The sequence below is a fragment of the Coenobita brevimanus genome, chromosome 62 (assembly GCF_032717465.1).
Source record: "Coenobita brevimanus isolate Jiangsu-jjx chromosome 62, ASM3271746v2, whole genome shotgun sequence".
Lineage (NCBI taxonomy): Eukaryota > Metazoa > Arthropoda > Malacostraca > Decapoda > Coenobitidae > Coenobita > Coenobita brevimanus.
This window is the reverse complement of record NC_137015.1, coordinates 20,862,407-20,884,777: the sequence shown is the minus strand read 5'-3', so window position 1 is coordinate 20,884,777 and position 22,371 is coordinate 20,862,407. Positions and strand designations below refer to the sequence as shown.

Here is a 22,371-nt window from a genome sequence, read left to right as displayed (position 1 = left end):
ATTACAGACAAGTGAACACAAAACTGGAAGTGGACCTGTATCCACTTCCCAAACTGGAAGAGATGGTAGAAAGTGCAGCTGGCCAGAAATATTATGCATTATTAGACCTTAAGGATGCCTGTTACCAGGTTTTCTTAGATGAAGCCAGTAGAGACTTAACCACTTTTACAGATGGCATCACCCTGTACAGATTTAAGTGCTTACGTATTGGATTGAGTTGCAGTTCTGCTATATTTTCCAGAATGATGAGAAAGTTGCTAACTCCATTGTTGAGGGAAGGGTGGGTGATGAACTATCTAGGCAATGTCATTTTATGGGCCTCTTCGTTTGGAGAATTAGTATAGGACTTAGATAAGCTTTTTCACCACTTACATCAAGCAGGAGTGAAACTCAATGTAACAAAGTGTCATCTTGGTCAGAGATGCATAAAGTTTCTGGGCCACATACTGTCTGAGGAAGGGTACATCCCCGATCCAGAAAATGTTGAGGCAGTTCATCACATGAAACCCAAAAGAATGTAAAGGAGGTGAGAAGATTTTTAGGTATGTGTGGATTTTACAGGAAACATATTCAAAATTTTGCAAGGATTGCACACCCCTTGAAACAGTTGTTGCAGGAGGATAAGATATTTTCATGGACTGCAGAATGTCAGAGAGCTATCGAAGACCTGAAACAAGCTTTAGTCCAGTCACCTGTAGTGGTGAAAGCTGATTTGAGTAAACCCTTTGTTTTGCATACTGATGCGAGTGCTACAGATGTTAGTGCAGCCTTAATGCAACAGCAAGATGATGGTAGCCTTAGTGCCATTGCTCAAGAAACTCAAACCAGCTCAAACTAGATACAGTACCACAGACAAAGAAGCATTAGCCATTGTGCTAGCATGTAGGAAATTTCACCATTATTTGTGTTGAACTTACTTTACAGTAATGACAGACCACCAGCCTCTATTGTAGTTTCAGTCTTCCGTAAGAAAACCAAGTCCCCCAGAATGAACAGGTGTCTAACTGACATGAGAGACTATAACTTTGATACAAATTACAAGCGAGGCCGCGTAAATGTAGTTGCAGATCAGCTTAGTAGACCAGTTAGGCCTATAGTTTACAGTCAGTCCGAGACATGGCTGGGCTTGACCAAGGATGGGTTTAAGGAAGTTCAAAGAAAGGAGTCCAGGTGGAATGATCTTATCACTTACCTAGAGGGTGGAGCAGTTCCCAGGAAGCGTTATCCTAGAGCCACTTTATATCAGTTTGCATTACATGAGGATGTTTTATCTCTCTGTCAAAGAAAGACAATAGTCTTCATTCTGTTCTAGTTGTGCCAGACTGTTTGGTAAAAGCAGCCTTAAAGTTCGCACATGGTCATTTGGGAATTAAGAAGACTATTCGCAAATTGGAGACTTACATCTATTGGCCACCTCTTAGAACTGATGCCATGTTATATGTGGGAGAATGAATTGAGTATCAGGTCCATTAGGGTACCCAAGATTTGCAACTGAAGTGGCAGGAACTACTTCCAGTCATTAAGCCTCTTGAGCATGTTAGTGTGGACACCCCTCTATGTTAGGTCCATTTATTATTCTAAAATGTATTACTAATAATTATTCCTCAAATATTTCATATACTCGTAAATTTCCTTAATTTAAATGTACTGGTCACTTATTATTATTCGTAAGTGGTCTTTGGTGGTCATTTTTCCACCAGTACATAATGGCGGCCAATACACAAACGAGCAATATTGTCATGAGAGCGCTCATTCTGGGTGGGACTCGACTCTAATTCATCTCCGAACGAATGTGTATCATCTTCAGGTAAATTAAACTTCTTAAAGTACGAAAATTTAATGGAGATATATGTTGGAAAGGGAAAAAAGTAAATACAATGAAAATATTAAGCAAGGAATAAGAGAGAAGAGAAAATTTTCATACCAAAAATAAACTACTATATACAATAACACCTAACCAAGGAGGGTCTTTGTATATAAAATATTTGCAAATTAATTGTTCATATGGATGAGTACAGTAAGAGAAAATTGCGAGTATGAAAGATGATATAGGGAATTAATTCTAAGTGCAGTGATTAAATTGTGTAAGAGAAAAAAATGTAAATGCATGTTTGGTCCAGAGATTATGGAATAAACTTTTCACTGAATGATTTTAACTCACCACCTAATCATACTGCATATGTTGTTAAATACATGTGCAAGATGTTGGGTGAGGCAGTGTTGATGGGTGAGTGGTGTTGGCGGTTGAGTGGTGTTGACAAGTGAGTTCATTCACTGGCTGGGAAACATTGACGTTTCGGTCTCGTTGACAGCTGGCTTGAGGCAGGGGGTGAGAAAGAGTCACTGGGAGTTTGGCAATCAGCAGAATCGCGGTTGGGATGGGAGACAGGACTCGTGACAGACAAGTTTGTTGGCAGACAGGGTTTATGACAGACAGGCTTGGTGACAAACAGGCTTGGCGATAGATGGCATACAGCTACTGTATTTGATGGTAGACAACTTCATAGTAGATGGTACACAGCTTCTGTTTTTAAAGACAGTCTTGATAGTAGATGATAGACAGCTTCTGTATTAACGTCAGACAGGCTAAGAGAAGGCGTATTATTGACTCCTTACCACCAAAATGCGAGATGTAGGCCATTAGATATATATATATATCATCAGGAATTCGGGTCATATTCAAAGACACCTTTGCAACGACTAGATATTTTATTGGAAGAGCTGTGTTACACTCTCGGAGTCTAGATGATCTCTGTCTCCCTTAATTTCATTCGGAGTGAGGTAAGTGAGCTTCCATTCAACCAATGCCATCACGCTATGTTGAGTTAAAGAATTCTCAGCTGTGTACACGTAAAACAGTCTTCTCAGTGTTCCTTTCATGAGTGTGCAGATATGGCCAAAGGAAACAGTCAGCACCAGTCATCACATTCAAACAACGTCTGAATCGTGAAAACTCAGCAGTGAACATCCGCTTACATACATCTCTCTCTCTCTCTCTCTCTCTCTCTCTCTCTCTCTCTCTCTCTCTCTCAATCAGTCTATCTGTCTATGTGTCTATGTATCCATTAGCTATGGCAAATGTACGTAAGCTTCTTCTGATGTTACATAGACGCTGGTATGCCGAGTATTATAATTCTACCCGTGTGTGCGTCTGTCTGTGCGTGTAGTGGAGCCGAAACTGGACAAAGGATTAATGATGAACTTTGGCAAGATGGTTGCAGCTAGATCATGGATGAGCCCATTTCATTTTCATGTGGATTAAAATTTTCTAAAGGGGTGTTATGGCTCCTAGCAATCTCCATTGGCTTTACATTATATGAAACACTTCAAGGTCTTGTTCAGCATCGAAGCAGCTATCCGTCTGTTTAAAGCAACGGGATCTCGAGCACCAGGAACCACGGTTGAAAAAAAAAAAAAAAAACTTTATCTTTAGACTTAAATATCGCACAATATCGTGCAATCCTCAAAAAATGCATATCATTATCATCGATATACAATTCTGCGTGCAGTGACTGAAAGCTATTGCAAACAGATGCTTAGTTTTTAAGCCAGTCTTTTGCAACTGAAACAACTCTTGGCGAACAGAGGGAAACCATGGAATTTTGAAACTGGTCATGTTCAGCACACAATTACACATGTAAATTAAAAATGTGAGAATATAATTTGGCACCAGTGCAATTTTGCGCATTCGTATGATGAACAGATTCCCCATACATTCAGCATAAAACTGCAACAGCGAGATGGCTGAAACCGAACCTGTCTAGCTGCAAATGACTGAGATTCGAGAGCAAAGCCCGTGAGCCCTCCTCAGGGCCACGAAGCGCTTTGCCAAGAATGCTTTTAGTCCTGTGTCTGCTTACCTTTGTGCTTTCTGCACCTAGAGCTGGAAAAAAAGAGTTACGAAGACACTGCAGGATGGTTGCAATTGGGTCACAGATGGCATCAGTTCATATTCATGTCAACTGGTATTTTCTAAAGTGGTGTCTCCTAATAACTGTCCCCATTGGCATTACATTATGTGCAGTGGCGTACCCAGAAAGTTGAAAAGGAGGGGGGGGGGAGCTTTTTCTTTTTATCTTTTTAACTGTGCAGCCCATGATTGGCGAGCGCAGCGAATCCGTACAGCTGGGGGGTTCGGGGGGACGCTGTAAGCACCCCCCCCCCAGAAAATTTTGCATTTTGGCCAATTTTATGTTCATTTTGAGGCCATATGGAATGTGTATACGACATAAATATAGTATATTCTAAAGTCATTTTTTAAGTACTGTGCCACTGAGTTATATCTCTTCAATAACCTTATACTACTAAAATTCAAATGCGCACATTTTCATCAAACAACTTTACAACTGTAATAAACTAATAACAATAACATTTAAAAAAATTGATAATTTAATCACTGTATTAGTCTCAGTTACAAACAGTTAAAGATAAGACATATCCAATATAATTTTCTTGCTGATAATTCAGTTGAAACAGATGAAGCTGATGAGCAGTTCTTAGAGCAACCAGTGGATAAAATCAGAAAACTGTCATTTTTGAGATACCACTGAGTATAATAAGCAGTTTATTCAGGTATGCATTACCGTATTAAAGTTGGATTCTAAAACTGTTTTTGTTGTCAGCATATGTATGCAGGGAGAATTTAAGTAATCTGAGAAAGTATTACTTTAATGTTTATATATTAAATTTAATATTTAACTTTATATATATACATTTTTTTTGCAAAAGGGGAGGGGGGGGGCATGGCCGCATGGCTCCCTCCCTTGGTACGCCACTGATTATAGTAATGCGTCGAGCAGTAGGTTGTCAAGCGCAGTAGTTCATTGGTTTTGGGAACTACGAGGCGCGGCTGAAAAACTTCTCATTTGCATATTCAAATATCGTACAATATCGTGTTTTCCAAAACAATTTGTATATCACTGGCATCGACATACAGTCCTGGGTACTATGGTGTAAATAGTACTGGAAGCAGAGACAGTTTTTGAGCGAGTCGCGCGTAACAAACAACTGGCGAGTGGTGGTGGTGGTGGTGGGGGGGGTAGGTAAACATGTATCACTGATATCTTCAGCACACAATTACGATGCATGAAACATAACTATAAGAATAAAATTTAGCACCATTGGCACATTGCTATGTTGCGCATTCCCCATAAATTCAGTCATATTATTGCAGAAACCCCTTTTCCCTGTTCACCTAGCAGTACAGCTGGGGAGCTGGATGTAGATTCCACTGTTGCATGATGTATTCTGGGGGAAGGTTGAATTTAGAAACAACTTTATTGACTGCTTCAGCAAACCTCGAGCTGCCAAAGGTGTAAATCTAAGTCGTCTTCTTTGCTCATGCTCCTTTTGCATACTGAGTGTTCCACAGGTACTAACACTTCCTTGTACCAATTGTAAGAAAATTAGGATTATATTATTCAAGCTAAGAATGCCGAGATGTGAAGACGAATTCATTTAAAACACAAAAATTTGAAGCATGTGATGATATCAGAGCATGTCTGACGTTGCTGTAACATTCCTGATGACACACTGAAATATAAAATATAAGATTACCGTTAAAATATAGGGGTATCTTGACACTTTCACGTATAATATGCATTAATACAGTTTACATTACAGTCACAAACGGCACAGCTTTATCTACAGGATTAAATTCATATGATTGATAACTTTCAAACATGTATTTCTGTACTTCACACGGTTATCCTTTATATGTAGTGCCTCTCCCGGTTTGTACTTTAATTTATTACACCCAGAGGGCAACATACCTAGTAACAGGACCATGAAACCAAGTATTATGTACGGAGGAACTCGTGTCTCGCAAGGCACGCTATTTTGTTACGTAGATATTTTGAAGTTTAAAATACAGAAGTTAGCATCCTCCAAGTGTGGATGTCTCACGCGAATGATATCTGAATGATTATCTGTGAGTAGAACAGAGGACACCAGTAATCTGGTGTATGGATTATTTTTTTTTTTTATTCATTTGTTTTTCCTTCCTCTGTTCTGTTATTAAAAAATAAATACATAATGTCAGGGACTGTCCCTGAAGCAGTAGGTCCCTGACTGAGGGACACTGAAGGCAATAATGCTGAAGATTGTTGCCGTTAGGACGGTCACTTAGTTTGCAGGAGAAGTGGGGCCCTTCCCCTGCCTCAAAGACTTGCCAGTCAGGGCGATATCCTAGCCGACGTCATAACATTGTGCCTGCAAACCATGAGGCCATGTCGGCGATACTTGGAAGGAAATAGATGAAAGTGGTCGTAGTGTTGGATGAACACACTCTTGAGAGTGCTCAATGTTACTGCGATGGCGTATAGGGAGAAGAGCAGCTGAATGTATCTTCTTATTGTAGCAGAGGAGGGAGGATGTAGCATCAACAGGTAAAAGCAGCCCACAGGCATTTTTCACGAGGAGGTCAACCTTGTTACTAGCTGCAGTTCAAACATGCAAAGGATTTCATAGAAAACTGTACGGTAAGAGAATATTCATTAGCTGAAACTAACTGACGTAAGATTTGTTGAACTAAGTGGTGGCATGTGGATTTTGGAGCCGAGATGGCTTGAAGGGTAGACTGAGAGTCACAGATAAATACACCATTCAGTTTTCGCTAAGAAAGCAGACTAACTGAATGCGAGAGTCCCTGTAACTCACAGAAGGTAGAGCTATATGAGTTCGGTGGTCTGCGGCCAACCCAGCCTGGTGGGTCCAAATCGGGTGAGTAGATGGGGCATCCAGCACTTCCATCTCTTTGCAGGGAACCGTCAGTGTAGAGATGGTGTACAGCAGGAACTGAGGAAGACACTTTTGTGATGGTCTCCAGAGTTTGTTGTTTCTGAACAAGTGGTAGGTCTGCCTTGAAGGTAGGAGTAAAGCAGCCTTCAAGATGAGGAAACTTCCAGGAAGATGAACCATGATCCATTTCTGCCATGGGAACTTAATATCTAGTCTCTGTAGGATGCATCAGGCTGTATTAACAAGGATGCGAACGCTGGGAGGAAGTGGAGGTCGAGATGCAACAGGGCCAAGTGAAGTTTTGATGACATGAGAAGATTGATGGGCAAGATGGGGAGAGCGAAGGCATTTGCTGCTGAAGTAAGAGACATTGGCGTATATTCCCAACATGGGGGGAAAGATTGAGTTCAGTTTGCATGTTGACTGTTCTGGTGGAAATAGGACAGCCAAGGATGTGTCTCATTTCTTTGTTCAGAAAAATTTCAACGGGTTCTAAGGATGTCTTCAGGAGCTGACTGAGAACAGGGGAGAGGTAATCAACATAGAGCACCGCTGCAGTCGATCTAGTAAGTCTCAGACAGAGATGCACATGTTGTCTTAAAGGTATGGTTGGGGTAATCTGTACGGGTGCACCCAGGTAGAGGTGCCTGCACAGGGGAATGACACTATTCCCTACAGCAAATTCTGGAAGCATTCCTGGGCTGTGGGGAGAGAAAATTCTTATTTTTTTCTCTGGAGAGGATGAGCCCACAAATGGAAGACGACTGATAGAATGACTGAAGGAAGCACTGAAGATCCTCTGGAGAGCTGGAGTGAATGCAGGTATCATCAGTGTAACAGGTAACACTGGTTCTGGGAATGCTGGGAAGAAGAGAGAGTAACCGGCACAAAAGGTTAAAACACCACCTTGCAGAATGCCAAGTTCGAAGGCTTTGGAGAAATTACACACTCCTTTAAAAAGGACATGGAAGTTCTGTTATGGAGGTAACCCCTTATCCATCTCAAGGGGTTTCCTTGGACACCAAATTCCACCAGCTGATTAAAGATTATTTCTCTTGTTTGCAACATCAAAGGCACTTTTAAGATCAGTGAATGCTAAGACACTGGTGGAGCAGAGGATGGTATAGAGCTCCATTAGACAGTACTTCTTTCTGGTAGAAAACCATATAGTCTGGGTGTGAGTTTGTCCTTCAGCCGAAACACGAGACTGGTAACGAAGATGAGTTCAAGCACCATGCTGAAGCAGGAAGTGAGAAAAATAGGTCTGAATTTGCCAGTACCAGGATTAGGAATGGGCACATCGTGCTGGAGGTCCAGGCATTAGACAGATATCCGTTAGTTGTGTGCCTGCAAATTTACCACCAGGACATAAGGTTGATCGTAATGACTCCATATGGCTACTGGATGCTTTATTGGGAGCTTAGATGTTACACGCATGGAGTGTGGTTGATCTCTATCTCTCATGCAGTCTTTCAGGGTACAGGTAGAGAGTTTCCCTTGTATGTTGCCCAGTGTCACCCCTGGACTGTTTACAGTGTAGGGGTGACAACACTTTATGTTTTATATGTTGTCTTTCTTTCCAGCACAATTTCAAGAAGTCTGCTGGCCTCAGCCTGAGGATCTCCCAGTGCAAAGCGTCCGGTTGCATACACTTACATAGGTCATACAGAAGCAAAGAATTTAGAGCTGTAGCAGGGGGCTACTAGGGACTTTCAGGAGTAGGCAAACAACAGAGTAAGTGATGCCATTATCCCCGGGGGCTGTTGCCTTACTCCTAAAGAGAGCACATCGCATTTCGTCCTCAGTTATCAGCATGTCATCATCTTCATCTGCCTTCAATAATACAGGCATCAGATGAAAAGTGTGGACATTTTACTGAGAGGAGAGTCCATCTTGAATATGTGAGGGAAGGTTGCATGCTTGTGTGTGTTCAGACCATGTATTAATATGATCTTGTGCATACTCAGCTGAACTGAGGTGGAGAGCACTGGAGGGCTTTTTCCTGACAATCTTGTTTATTAGATGCCACATGGTTCCAACACTGATGGTTGATGCTATCTGTGAACTTCCACCTGGATTCAGTATGGAGGCATTGCTGGAGGGCAATTAGATCGCCTCTTGTTGCCTGGTACTGGTGCAGATGGTCAGATGTTGGTTGCCTCTGGAATGAGGCCATCTTCCACCACCTACCTCTCTGCTTGGAGCATGCATTGATTAAGTGCCCAAACATGAGATTCAGGGAGACTTTCAATGCGTGGTCTTGTAACAGCGGCTGTGGAAGTCATGAGACGAGTTTAGCAGCAAAGAATATTAGTTATCAGTTGATTGTAAAGCAAATGTGGCGAGGATGTTGGAAATGCATGAGATGTATGTAGGGCTGTACTTAGGAGGACTGGTAGTGCGGGTGCAAGTGTTGAGGGGGGAAAGTCCAGCAAGGAGGGAATAATGAGGCTAAGAGCAACGTGATCCAAGAAGAGGGTAAGGATGGAAAAACACCTGATGCTGGACAGCACTACCCTCTATATTATGATTTGACCAAGAGTGCCTCTGCGAGTGTGTGTTGTACCACCATTGTCTCAGTGAGTGAGTCGGTAGCGGCAAATGTATTCAAGGAGAGGAAGCCCATTGCAATTAGTTGTAGCAAAGAGGTCACCCTGAGCAAGATGTCAGGCATTCAAGTCACCCATGTAGATCATGCCACGAATTTGAGAAGTAGTGAGGGAAGGGAGATTACTTCTTTCTGAGGCAGACTAGACGTTTCATAAGTAGATCATACCATTGCCTGCTGTGACCTAAAAAAGCTGAAAGGTCATTGCATCATCTACAGGGTGAAGTTGATGTGGTGTGGAGGAATGAATGTAACTAATGAGACCATTCCTGGCAAGGTGAACGTACAAAATGTAGCCAGTAACTGGGGAAGCCTCTTCCCCAGGTGTGGAGGGTGGTAGCTCAGTGGTAGGGTGTTGGGCTCGTAATCGTGAGGTTGCGAGTTCGCACCCTGCTCGGTGGCTGCTGTGCTGGGAGGGGTACTACTCTCCTGTAACCCTAGCAGGGCTATATGATCTGATGAGGTCTAGCTCGGGGATTAATCCCTCTTCCCCAGGTAGAGGACGAGCAACAAAAACATCTTGAATGAATATAACATGCGGGTGATGCCAACATGCATAGCTCTTGAGTACAGCAAGTTTTGAACAGTTTCTGACTTCACAGGCATTCTAAGAGATGAAGTGACATTTGGTTAGCGAATTTTATGTTTAGGTTTCCGGGAGTTAGTCGCGGATGAGGGGGTAGCAAGAGCACTGCTTTGTGGTGTTGTATGTGGGGGATCTTTTGTCAATAGATAACTGCCTCTTTCAAGACGAGAGGCAATAGCATCCAGCTTGTCTGTGATGGTGGTGACATTAACCCATTCACTGCATCAGTGTTTGTTTACATGTACATCCTGTGTGCGGCAGTTTTCAAATATTTGGAGAAAAAAAAATAATAATATTGTCAAAAGATAAAGAAAAAAATCCCGAGTTCAATGGTATATAACACAATATAGCAAACAAACAAATTACCTCTGATACAGGTCTTTGAAGTAATAAATATTCCCAATGTGGTGGTGACAGGCGAACGATGTGTTATAGTTGCACTGTGTTGCCAGTGTCAATCTTACGATCAGATAAAGTGCAAATCAGCATCTAAACCATCATTGTCATCACCTAACAACATATCACTACCATTAAAACACTCATCCAGAGATTTCATCCAATATTTGCTTGGGCTACTGCTAGCGGCAGAATGGAGAAGATTTTGTACCCTTACCTTCGGCATTTTGTAGGTAACTAAGCTGAACTCTGCATCTCGTAAAAATGCATAATCTATGTATGGCAATATTCTATAGGGTGCCATGAGTTGCTAGCTAATTTATTTTGTGCCATTTCTGACAGCGGAATTTTTGAAAGCAGAAATCACATATGATACAGCCGCAGTCAGAGCCATTTGGACTCAGATATCATATATGATACAGCTGCAGTCAATGAGTTAATGATGATAACCTGGTAAGCCTCAGCAAGAATAGTGAATGTGCTTTCGGTGCTGGTGTGCTGACTGACCAGGCCAGCGATGCATGCCTCAGTGGTATCAAAGCATGCTGTAAGCACAGTGCCCTGAGACATCAAAGAGGCACATCTTTATGGAGGGCAAGTAATTGTGTAGAGTTGGGAGTGGAAGAAGAGGCAGGTGAGGTGGCAGCATCCTGTGGTGGTGGTGGTGGTGGTGGTGGTAATGAGTGTTTTAGTGCAACTCTGGGAGTCACGGCAGGGCCTGAACATTTGGAATAACCATGCCACACATTGACTCCTGGCTTATAGCAATGAGGACATCTCCACTGCAACGTGTGCAGTGCAGGTGAGGGTAGCAGGAGTGGTTGGTGGTGAAGGATTGCGACATGGTCAAGTCCGGGAGGCATGGCTGGCAGCACACCACGCACACTTCTCTGAGGCAGAGCAGAAGCATGATATATGTCTGATTACCCAGCATTGAAGCACCACAGCTGTTTGTGTTTGCCCTTCATTCTGCATAGCTCAAGATGGGAGACAAGGGAGGAAACTGAAGATGACAACTGGTGGAGGAGGGTCTGGGAGACTCCAGGTGAGAAGAGGCTGGTTGATGGCTGTTCCATTTTGAGGGAAACGACGAACAGCGTAGATGCCAGGAAGGGTCGAAGCCGAGGGGATAGCAGGAGATGAAATAGGTGGGGAACTTATGAGGCCTGTCGACTGAGTCCTGAACATCTATGAACAAGGACAGGAACTCGCCACTCATGACCCTGTCTATGATGTCCATATGTCGTCTTGAGATATAGACAAAGCAGGAGGTGACAGCAAATTTTGACCTCAGCCAGCTCCAATCAAGACGAAACGTGTTGCTGACTTCAGATTGCTGACGAAGCTTCATACTGACAGTCGGATACTCTCTGAAGGGGAGTTTGACATACTCAGCCTGGGGGGCAAATGCTGGAAGAACTGATGCAGGCTGGAAAGATGTTTTCCGAGGAGTGAGGCAAGGGAGATGATCAGGAACCTTGTGCTGAGAAGTCTCATTGTGCTTGGATGTTTCTGGAGCAGGAGACGTGGGTTTACTGTTGATATCCGAAGCATGTTCCATGGGGCATTTGGTGAAGGTGGAGCCCTGTGTGACACAGTGGGAGGCTGCAGGTTGAAACAGCCTGGGAGTCACCATGACTGGAGTATATATATATAGATGTGGAATCCTGGTGTCTGTGAAGGTCAAGTGGGGGCCAAGCTTCCTCAGATGGGATGTCGTCTTCACTGAGTGCCAGGTCTATCTCCAGATCAGTGAGGGTGGCAGGTCCAGAGTATTCCATATCGCCCTAATAGGGTAGCATTCAGAGCACTGGCAACATCTTCACCAGTGGAGAGGAACTGGTGCGTGTGCTCTGGTGGAGTTGCGTAGCTATAATGATACTACATGTCAACCTTCTTACACTACGTGTGCGCAGACCCGAGAACTTCCAACCAGAGGGATCTGGCCAGGTGTATGGGTTTTTATATAAAAAATACTGACAAAGTCCAAAAACCCTTAAACTCCCAGGTGAAGCTATACTAAAGACTAGGTCTTACGATAGTTCTGCCAAGGCTGGATGGTAGCAGCTTGCTAGATCCTTCAGAATTTTGTCAAACTCATGTTATTGTTGTTGTTGTTTATTGGGCTTTATGGCCATCACTCACTAAAAGGGGCATTAGGCCAAACAAAAACATTAACAAAGGTACTATAAAAACCAGTGCAGGAGGAGAGATGGCTGCTCTATGGAGGCAAATGAGCAGGGAGCCTAAAATAAAATGCTCGAAGCTCAGCAAGGTCGATTGACCCACGATCTACCTACACCAGGTCAGCCAGCTTGCCTCCCAAAATGAACCCAACCCGCGCAGTGACGTCACGCGCGGTCCACCTCACCACCAACCGCTCTCTCACCCTCATTCCACTCCTTCATTCTACGTCATCGCTCATTTTGTATTATGTTCCCCACATTTAGTTATTATTTTCACTTAAATTTCTCGTGAAAGGCAATTCAGTCATCACTGATATTTAATTCACTTACAGTAGGATACATTTATCCAAATGCAGTGTACCATTATTATACCGATAGTTCTTATGGACAATACTAGTATAAATGATGACAAAAACAGTGATATATAACACAGGAATTCTCTTTAAGGTTAAACACAATGAAAGGTTGTTAAAAGTAGGATATATTGTAAACATAACTTTAACTGGTACATTGAAACTAGGCAAATACATCCTGTAAAATTTAAACATTAATACTGAGGGAATACACTGTCTTAACTTTAACATAAGGAAAGTTCAGTTTTTCTCCAGTGAAGATTACTAACAGTTCAGGTAACAAGTTTCATAGTTTTCTTTGGCATTCCTTTATATACAACATATTTCTGTTTGTTCATTCTGAGTATTTTGTTAAGATGTCTCATCCTAAAGAAGACGGATATTCTTGCATAAAAAGAAATTATCTCATGTGGAAAATCTACTCCAGCACTTTTTATCTCTGATGTAAGATATTATCTCACGTGGCAAATTTACTCCAGCACTTTTTATCTCTGATGTAAGAGTCTGTACACACAATAGTCCTTCTCTCAAGCCCTCACCGTGCACGCCTTTAAACACTTCCCTCATTACTAATAACTTTGAGTAAAAGCTATTAGAGGGCATATATAAATGACCTCTACTGATCATTTCAGACCATGACTTACTAGAGGAATCACAGTTCCTTGCCACATATCCTAAGTCTGGATGTTTATTTGCAAACTTTTTTATAATATACCCATCAACATAGTGTAGGGACTGTTCTTCAATGACTGTGCTAGGTGAAACTGATACATTTATATTCTCGTTCTTTTCATCAGGTTCCTGCAACTCCCTAGACAGAACATCATCCACTTCCTCCGCATCCAAATCCATTTCCTTAAAGAGAAGGCTTGTTAAGCAAATTTCCAGACTAAGTTCACGATCATGACAGGAAGATTTACCGCTTGTTTCACTATCACTGTTTTCTACATTATTGCTTACATTACCCTTCTCACTGACTACAACATACTCTCTCCCCAATATGAATTTTCTCAGCCGATACTTAAAACTAAGAGCATGAGGGTGATCATAGGGTCCACTCATTTGCCTGATACAGCCGAAAAACTGCTCTATGCAGTCTTGATTTAGCCTCCTAGTCATTATATATTCAAATCCATAGTTTTGTTTCAGCATTTCATACAATCCTAAGAGAGACAGGCTAGATAAAATCACACCTTTCTGGAAACCATAGAGAGTTTTTGTTGCAGAATTATATACTCTCATAGTTGACATCAAACTGACCATCTTTTGTAATATATCTGCCTGGTGATCAAAATACATTCCAAATGCACATCGCTCTTGCTTATCACCATACATGTGAGAATTCATCACATCGAACCACTGATCAACAAGGGAAATGAATTTTGCTGTTGCATCCCAGTGATTACTCTGCAATAATCCTCTCTCTCCTAAATACTGAAGTGCACTTGCACAGCACTTTGACATCAGCTGTGTTGCATACTTAACTCGCTGCCGCTGTTGACCAGTCACATTAAAATGAATGTCAGTTACTTTATAGGCTAAACCATATTCTGTTTTTGTCTTTGCTAATATCTCACGAATACAGTCATCAGATACAATGTCACCATTCTCCAGCAAAAAATCCAGAATCCAAAAGATTATTTCTGATTAGCTTCACCATATGTGGGACATCGGCAAAGACAAAAAACTTCCCTATTAGCACAGGGATTTTTGAAAGACACACTCCTAGTTTTCACGGGATCTATGCCCAGTGCCTTCCACACACGAAGATTACATGGTCCTAAATCGTGTACTATGGCTATAACTGAGTAACCAACTGACTCTACTTTTCTAATTAAATCAAGTATAATATTCTGCATGTTTAATTCATCAAAGTTATAATAAATTGGTTGCTTCCACTGCCCTACAAGGCTTCTTAACATGACAACATTTGCATTGCTGTGTGGCTTGTATAAGATGACTGTTCCTTTGTCATAAGACCATTGCTTGCTGATACTCATCTCATCAAAACACATAACTACCAACTTCTCTTTATAATCTAAAGTGTCTGTCTTTGATTTCATGAGGTTTATGACTGATGACAAGATGCCTGGCTCACAAGGAAAACTCTTTGCTCTGTCTTTTAAAGTGCTCTCTGATGGTAGTGGGAAGCCTACAGTGTTTTTAAGATACTTATAGCATTTTCGACTTAGACTCCTTAATGTCATGGCACGAGCTATGTCCTCCTCTGGCCAATTTTTAATACATTTACTTTTATTGAAAATTATATCAGTTTGACTCTGAGTGAAAATAGGCTTTAAAATGTCAACCACTTTTTGTTTCACTTCACTGTTACGTCCACACCGTATCTCACCTCACCTTTCTGGACCTCACGTGACGTCACACCCACCTGCGCGAGTTTGTCAGGCTGGCTGATCTGGTGTAGGTAGATCGTGGATTGACCCACAAGCGATAAGCAGGTTAGATGGAATGCTCACACCCAGGTCGTCCGCCCGAGGATCGTACAGGGTCTTATAGGACGACTTCCTGGACTGGTATTACCGGCTGAAGATGTTGGTAGACAGAAACCGTGATCTGACGGTCACTGGTCTTGAGCATAGAGTGTGATGGGCCGCCCTCCGCAACTGGAGGAGGGGAGGACTCCGCGACATCCACCTAGGCTGAGGAGTCGGTCGACGCATCTTTGGCCATAGAAGCAGTGTCAGAAGAGTCCTGCCCCTCCTCATGTGCTGGTGACTATTGGTGGTCATCAAGATCGAGAGTCTGTGCTATGGTCTGGTCTGGCGCCGGTGTAGTGTTATACAGTAATCTGTCCCCCTACTGTCCGCCCCCTAAACGCATGCACGGGGAGTTGCCAGAGGCCACCACAAACATGCCATTTGTCCTCTGATCTCTGTAGGGGTAACGTGATCGGAGCCTTTCGCCCTTTGTTTACAAACGGCAAATGGTCATTCCGGCTTCTCGTCTCATTCGTCTAAAAGCTTTTATGTAAGGCATGAAACAGTAGTAAATTTGAATAAGTAATTTATGAATTATTTAGACGGCCATACCACGTTGAGTACACCGCTTCCCGTTCGATCAGCGAAGTTAAGCAACGTTGGGTCTGGTTAGTACTTGGATGGGTGACCGCCTGGGAACACCAGACGCTGTTGGCATCCCTACGTCAAAGTGGGGTTGGTGGAGGATTAGTGCCCCTCCCTGTAAAACAATTAACTCTAAGCCCTTGGCCACCCTGTCTGGGATACATGGCGTCTGGCAATGAATGAATGAAATAGACAGAATAAACATCTTCTTAGTTTATTATAAATCATTCCTGCTGGACACTTCATAACGAATGTACTTTATGGCGAACATAAACTTGATTCAAGGGACTGGTACGAAGCCGAAGCTGTCTCAGTCTCAGCCACTTTTGATGTGTCATTAAACACTGTAGCGATGGATCACGACAATAGCTATAGGTATGGGATATGTGTGTGTGTGAATTCCCTACAGTACGGTATTAATTAACTACGAAAACGGTAATTAGTGGTATGACTAACCACCGCCTCACTCTGGCACTGGACGACGTTTACAATATATATATATATATATATCGGTATAGGTTAACAAGAAGGGATATCATTGTTAAGTATGGTGCTAGGTCTGAGTATACTGTATTCTTTTTCTTGCTGATTGATTCTGACTGTATTTGTGTTGAAATAGCCCATGTACGTTGTTTTTGTTTGGTATTGTGGGCAGCGTGGCCGAAAAACTGGGCAGGGGGCAAATGTAAGTCATCTTCTGATTTTCCTCCTGTTTTAGTGAGGTTAGAATAGGTTATTTGTATTTTGTGGCGGATTTTGAGGTTCTAATATTCATGTGGACTGTGTTTTTTGGTTGATTTTATGGTAAATTTTTACAAGTGGACAATACACCCCGCAGGTAGTGCAATATATTTTTCTGGTAGTTTTTGATGCGATTCGAATTTTTTTGACCTTCATTTTTGTCGGAAATGCCTCATTACCCCTCTTTTCCAATCATGAACTTTGATTGGACAAGTAGGTGAAATTAAGCATTTCCCAAAAAAAATGAAGTAAAAAAACAACTCAAATCGCATCGAAATCCACCAGAAAAATATAATGCACCACCGGGTAACATAACGGAACAGACGAAACCTAACCAAACAGACGTAATGTAACCTCACCAAACGCACTAAACCTAACAAAACGTAACCCAGCATACCTAACCTATCCTAGGAGAATACGTAACGTAACCTCACCCAACACACTAAATCTACCCCAACATACCTAACCTATCCTAGGAGAATACGTAACGTAACCTTACCAAACACACTAAACCTACCCCAACCTACCTAACCTATCCTAGGGGAATACGTTACGTAACCTCACCAAACACAGTAAACCTAACCAAACCTACCCCAATATACCTAACCTATCCTAGGGGAATACGTTACGTAACCTCACCAAACACAGTAAACCTAACCAAACCTACCCCAATATACCTAACCTATCCTAGGGGAATACGTTACGTAACCTCACCAAACACAGTAAACCTAACCAAACCTACCCCAATATACCTAACCTATCCTAGGGGAATGCTTACCCTTGAGATACGATTGTCCAGGACGAGGGTCATCTGGCAATAACGTCGTGGTTCCAGAACCTTTGAATCCAGTGGTTTATGAACAATATAATTTTTCAAGCCAGAAGGTGTGTGCTGTCCAGAAAAGTTCCTTTGCAGTTAGAAACACAAAAATTACACTGTACCCGTTTCTTGGTTTTTGCGTACATTTTGTACCAACTACAGTACGACTGATGTCTGTCTTTTCAAAATTTACAAGGTTCTTGACAGTCTGGGCAATAAACTTCCGAAGGTAATACACCGTGTCCTTCTCAGATATCGAGTGGAAACGCTTTATCACTCGTAAATAATCAATATCACACCAGGGGCACACAGCACGACTTTCTTCTTCAGAGGCCATAGCAAGAAGGATTTGAATTTTCCATCCACATCGAATCAAAAAGCGCGATTTAAAATTATTGGCCAAATCCCATCACGTGACTTAAAGTAGGCATATGAGTGGGTGATACAAACCTACGAGACGCATGCGCAGTCGAAGGGAAGAGAAACAAACGTACGAACGCACACATTTTTTACCCGGAGTGGCCGAGTGAAGATCCAAGGTAGGTTTATTTGGGAATTTTAAATTAAATTCATTTTCTCTGAAAATATCAATTTCCGAATGGAGTAATGGGGTTCTTTGTGATCCTTAGGGACTATACTATACGTTAATGGTGCTAAAATTCCAAAACTGCATATTGTCCACATGTATAATAATACCGATTTTTATCGTACTTTGGGTCCTTGGGGGTGGCTTTTTCTGAGATGTCCTTAAACTCAATTTTTAGGCTTTTGCACGGGAAAAAAAAAAAGAAAAAAAAAAGCCTCCAATTCTGAAACACCCAAAATAAAGCCAAAACAACCAAGAAACACTTGATAATAACAGCCCAGTACTTCGGCTGTCGATAATACCCTAATTAGGAACTGCATTGTGGGACACCTGGAACATAATGGGATTATTAATGAAGCCGAGCATCTTACTCCTTGTTTTGGAGGAAGAAGACAGGCTCTTTGGATGCAGATGTGTCAAAATGTACCTTACGCCTTTGAATACTGTACTATCAATTGAAATAGCTTGCTCACTCCTTTCATTATTGGGAGGTTAAGAGTGAAGGTAGGATGTTTCCCCAATGCATCCCAGAAGAAAAGATTTGCATAAGCAGTGGAGCATAAAAAAATGGGCACTAAAAAGATGTTTGTAGCCATTGTGAATTTTATGCATAAGCAGTGGGGGAAAAAAATGGGCATTAGAAAGATGTTTGTAGCCATTGTGAATTTTATGCATAAGCAGTAAAAAAAAAAAAAAAATGGGTACTAAAAAGATGTTTGTAGCCATTGTGAATTTTATGCATAAGCAGTGGGGAAAAAAAAAAAATGGGCACTAGAAAGATGTTTGTAGCCATTTGCGAATTTTAATGTACTATTGCTGGGAAAGGAATTGATGGGCTGTTTTGTGATTTGTGGTACTATCATTACTCTGAATCATTGTAAAGCTGTAGTTGATGAAATAGTAAAATAAGTTAGGTTCAATAAGGCAAAAAGTTGAGGCAGACTCAGTGAACTGGAGTTTCAGGAAAGACAGTCTAGAATTTTAACATTTTCAATAGGTAATGGACACAGTTGAGGAAAAAGTATATAGTAGCCTACATGGGCATAGGAAGAAGGAACAAGATGTATCGTAGTTTGTGACCAATATCTTTACTGGACAGATTATCTTTACTGGACAGATATTTTCAGCCCATTCTTACCTAGGCAAGTTTTTTTTTTCTTTCTGTAGTTGCAATTAATTTCTAACCTTGTGTAATATAGACCTACTGATAAGTAATAATTTTCCAAATGTTGTACCTCACTTAAAATTGATATCGAACGAAGTGCCACTATGGAAAGTTGTTCCTGGCTGTGACTTTTGAAAGTAAAAAAAAAAAAAAAACATAATGATGGGATGAAACGTGATTAATACCCTTTACTGATGTAATGGACCTACAGTAGATGTGGAGAAACTCTGTGATAAAATTTTGGCATTGTTAGACTTGGGTGGGGAATGCCTGGGAGAAGTTTTGAGGATGAAAGAAGATATTACCAGGGTGAAAGTGGTTGAAGCAATGAAGAAATCAAAATGGGGAAAGCCCCAGGTAATGATGGAGCGTGTGGCAAAATGCTGAAATGTGGAGGAGAGATAGTGGTGGAATGGATATGGAAGATGTGTAGACTGGCTTGGGAGGAAGGTAGAGTCCAGGTTTGGTATAATTGTTCCCATACATAAAGGGAAAGGGAAAGGTGAGAAAGAAGTGTATGGTAATCATAGAGGCATATGTCTTCTGAGTTTAATAGGAAAACATATGGTGGGATACTTAATGATAGGGTTAGGGAAATAACAGGATTTATTTCAAGAACAAGGAAGGTTAGGAAAGGGAGAGGTTGTTTAGATCAGATATTTGTTCTGAGATGCTTGGTGGAAAAGTAACTACTGGGAGAAGGGAAGATATTACAGTATATGCTGCCCTCAAAGTAGGGCACCATATACTGTAAGTTATATGTTGGAGTGGCCCTGGTGAGTGAGGGTAGGGTTTGGAAGCTTCCAGTTTTGTTGCTTTCAGACGACACTGGTTTTTGAGAGGAATGAAGTTATAGAATGTACAGTGAGGCTGGACGGTGAGGAAATGTAAAATGTGAATGCATTTAAGTATTTGGGCTGTGCTGAGTAAGGATGGAGGTTTGGAGGATGAAGTGCTTGAAAGGGTACAACATTGCTGGAACCCTCAGAACCCTGTAATAAGAAATGGGGAATTGAGTGTGGAATTTATAGTCATTGCATGACAGTATTGTGATCCCTACTCCTAACATATGGAAGTGAAGCTTGGTACTTCTTGGAAGGACAAAAATCACGAGTTACAGCAGTGGATATGAATTACTGGTACTTTTAAAGGAGCATGTGGAGTTAACTTGGAGAGACAGATTGAAAGAGCATGGTGGTATTGATGTGGATGTGATTGAGAGTTTGGAAAAATACATTGAGGTGGTTTGGTCATGTGGAGAGGATAGAGAATCAACTTAATAGAGAGTATGTTACCAAGGTGGAGAGTGAAAGGGGGAAAGGGAGACCGAGAATTGGACGGAGGGATGGATTGGAGAGATGTGGGGGGGAGGGGGAGGGCAGTCAAATGGCAAGTGACACGGTGATGTGCAGGTGATTTGTTTGTGGCCACCCCTTACTGGATTGAGACATTAGGCTGTAGATAGATAGATAGTTAAACTTGGAAGTAATGATGCAGGAGAATTATGCCAGTGAAATGAATAACAGCGTGACGAACATAATTAGGTGAGTCAGTTGAAAAATGTATGCCGAAAGTGTAAGTTTAGACTATGACCTTTCATATAATTGAAATTCTGTAGGTAAGCACAATAGGAAATACAGTAGTTAAGGTAAGACCAGATACATTAAATAAGCTATTTATGACTATTAACATTGTAATTCGTAAGTTGAAGAATGCCTGTATTTATTTTTTTTCCTTTAATCTCTAATGCAAGCCTCACCCAAACATCTGGTGAGGAAAGAGGTACTGGTGTAGATATTTGTAATAACTACTATATACTCCTACAGTACTCACTGTTTATTTTCTGCTTGTTACAGTATGCTAGTGGAGAAAATGGCTTTTGTCATTGCTCAAGAAAATGCTTTCAAGTATAACATCATTAAATACTTGGCAACAGGCCAATATGAAAGAGGACTGTCAAAGAACCAGCAACGAGTTATAAGAAGGCGGTCATCTCCATTCAGCTGGGATTCTGAGAGTAAGTGAATTTTTCACTTTACCATAATATGCCTGTTTGGTTTAAGTAACACTCAGATTGGTATATCCAGACGCACACAAGCATTTCCACCAACCCCTAGCATTTTTTTGGGGAAAATATTGAGCTTTCCAAAGGCCAAATAGATTGTGTGCTGATGTACAGTAGCTGACTTCGTATTCTAGTGGGATGAAGTGCGGGAGGGGGAAAGATGAGGTAGGTGGTTGGAGTTGAATTCGAGAGAAGGGGCTGTATGGTGGAAGAAAGGCAGCCAAGTGGCAGCTGACAGGGTGATATGGAGTTTTGGTTTTGACGACCATAAAGATATGCTGTTTATGCCAAATTTGAACATTGCCATGACCAAGGGAGGGAGAGGGGGATTTACCTGAAGATGTCAGAGGTGATAACTTTTAAATCCAGTCCAATCATCTATTGCACTCATACATCCCTCCCATCTGTACGTTTAAATAGTCCTCTTTGGGTGAGTGCTTAAATAATCAACAGACCATAAATAGAATATTGTTAATGATATGAATATTACTTCCAGGGAAAGTCTTATACCATGTAGCCCACAAAGATGGTCGCAGGAGAGAGGTCATCCGAAGTACAGAGGAACTAGCTCGTATTCTCCACCTGTACCACAGCAGTTCAATTGGTGGGCACAGAGGAGTGAATGCCACCAGGGAAAAAGTGGCAAAGTATTATTATTGTGTTAATCTGGAAAGATTGTTGATGAGTATGTAAGTACTGTATCGCTGAATACCTGTATTTGCTGTATTTTCAGTGTGTAGCAACTGCACAGTTTGAATTTAATACTATTGCTAAATCATTATATAAGCTACTATTATTTTAATATTCTTTTTGCAAACATGATTTCTTGGTATTTACATAAGGGTAGGCTAACTCGTATTTGTTGTTATCTGTGTATGGTACTGGTAACCAATACTCTTCCCATACAGTACAGTGCAGCTAAACAGCCCTCATATTTCCACCTTTACTAAGACTGACCATTAAAATCAGATTGCAACCTGTGATACTTGCCAGAGATTTAATCCCCTAAAGACTGAGGCCCCTACAATGAAGCCCATCAAGATC

The 22,371-nt window shown here is 41.5% G+C and overlaps 1 non-coding gene across 1 annotated transcript; it reads left to right on the top strand.

Annotated features, from left to right (window-relative positions):
- The first annotated feature begins 15,903 nt into the window (after window positions 1–15,903).
- On the top strand, window positions 15,904–16,022 carry LOC145404228 (5S ribosomal RNA). The gene has a single exon (XR_013898158.1). It is a non-coding gene; the product is annotated as a 5S ribosomal RNA (ribosomal RNA).
- Window positions 16,023–22,371: the final 6,349 nt, after the last annotated feature.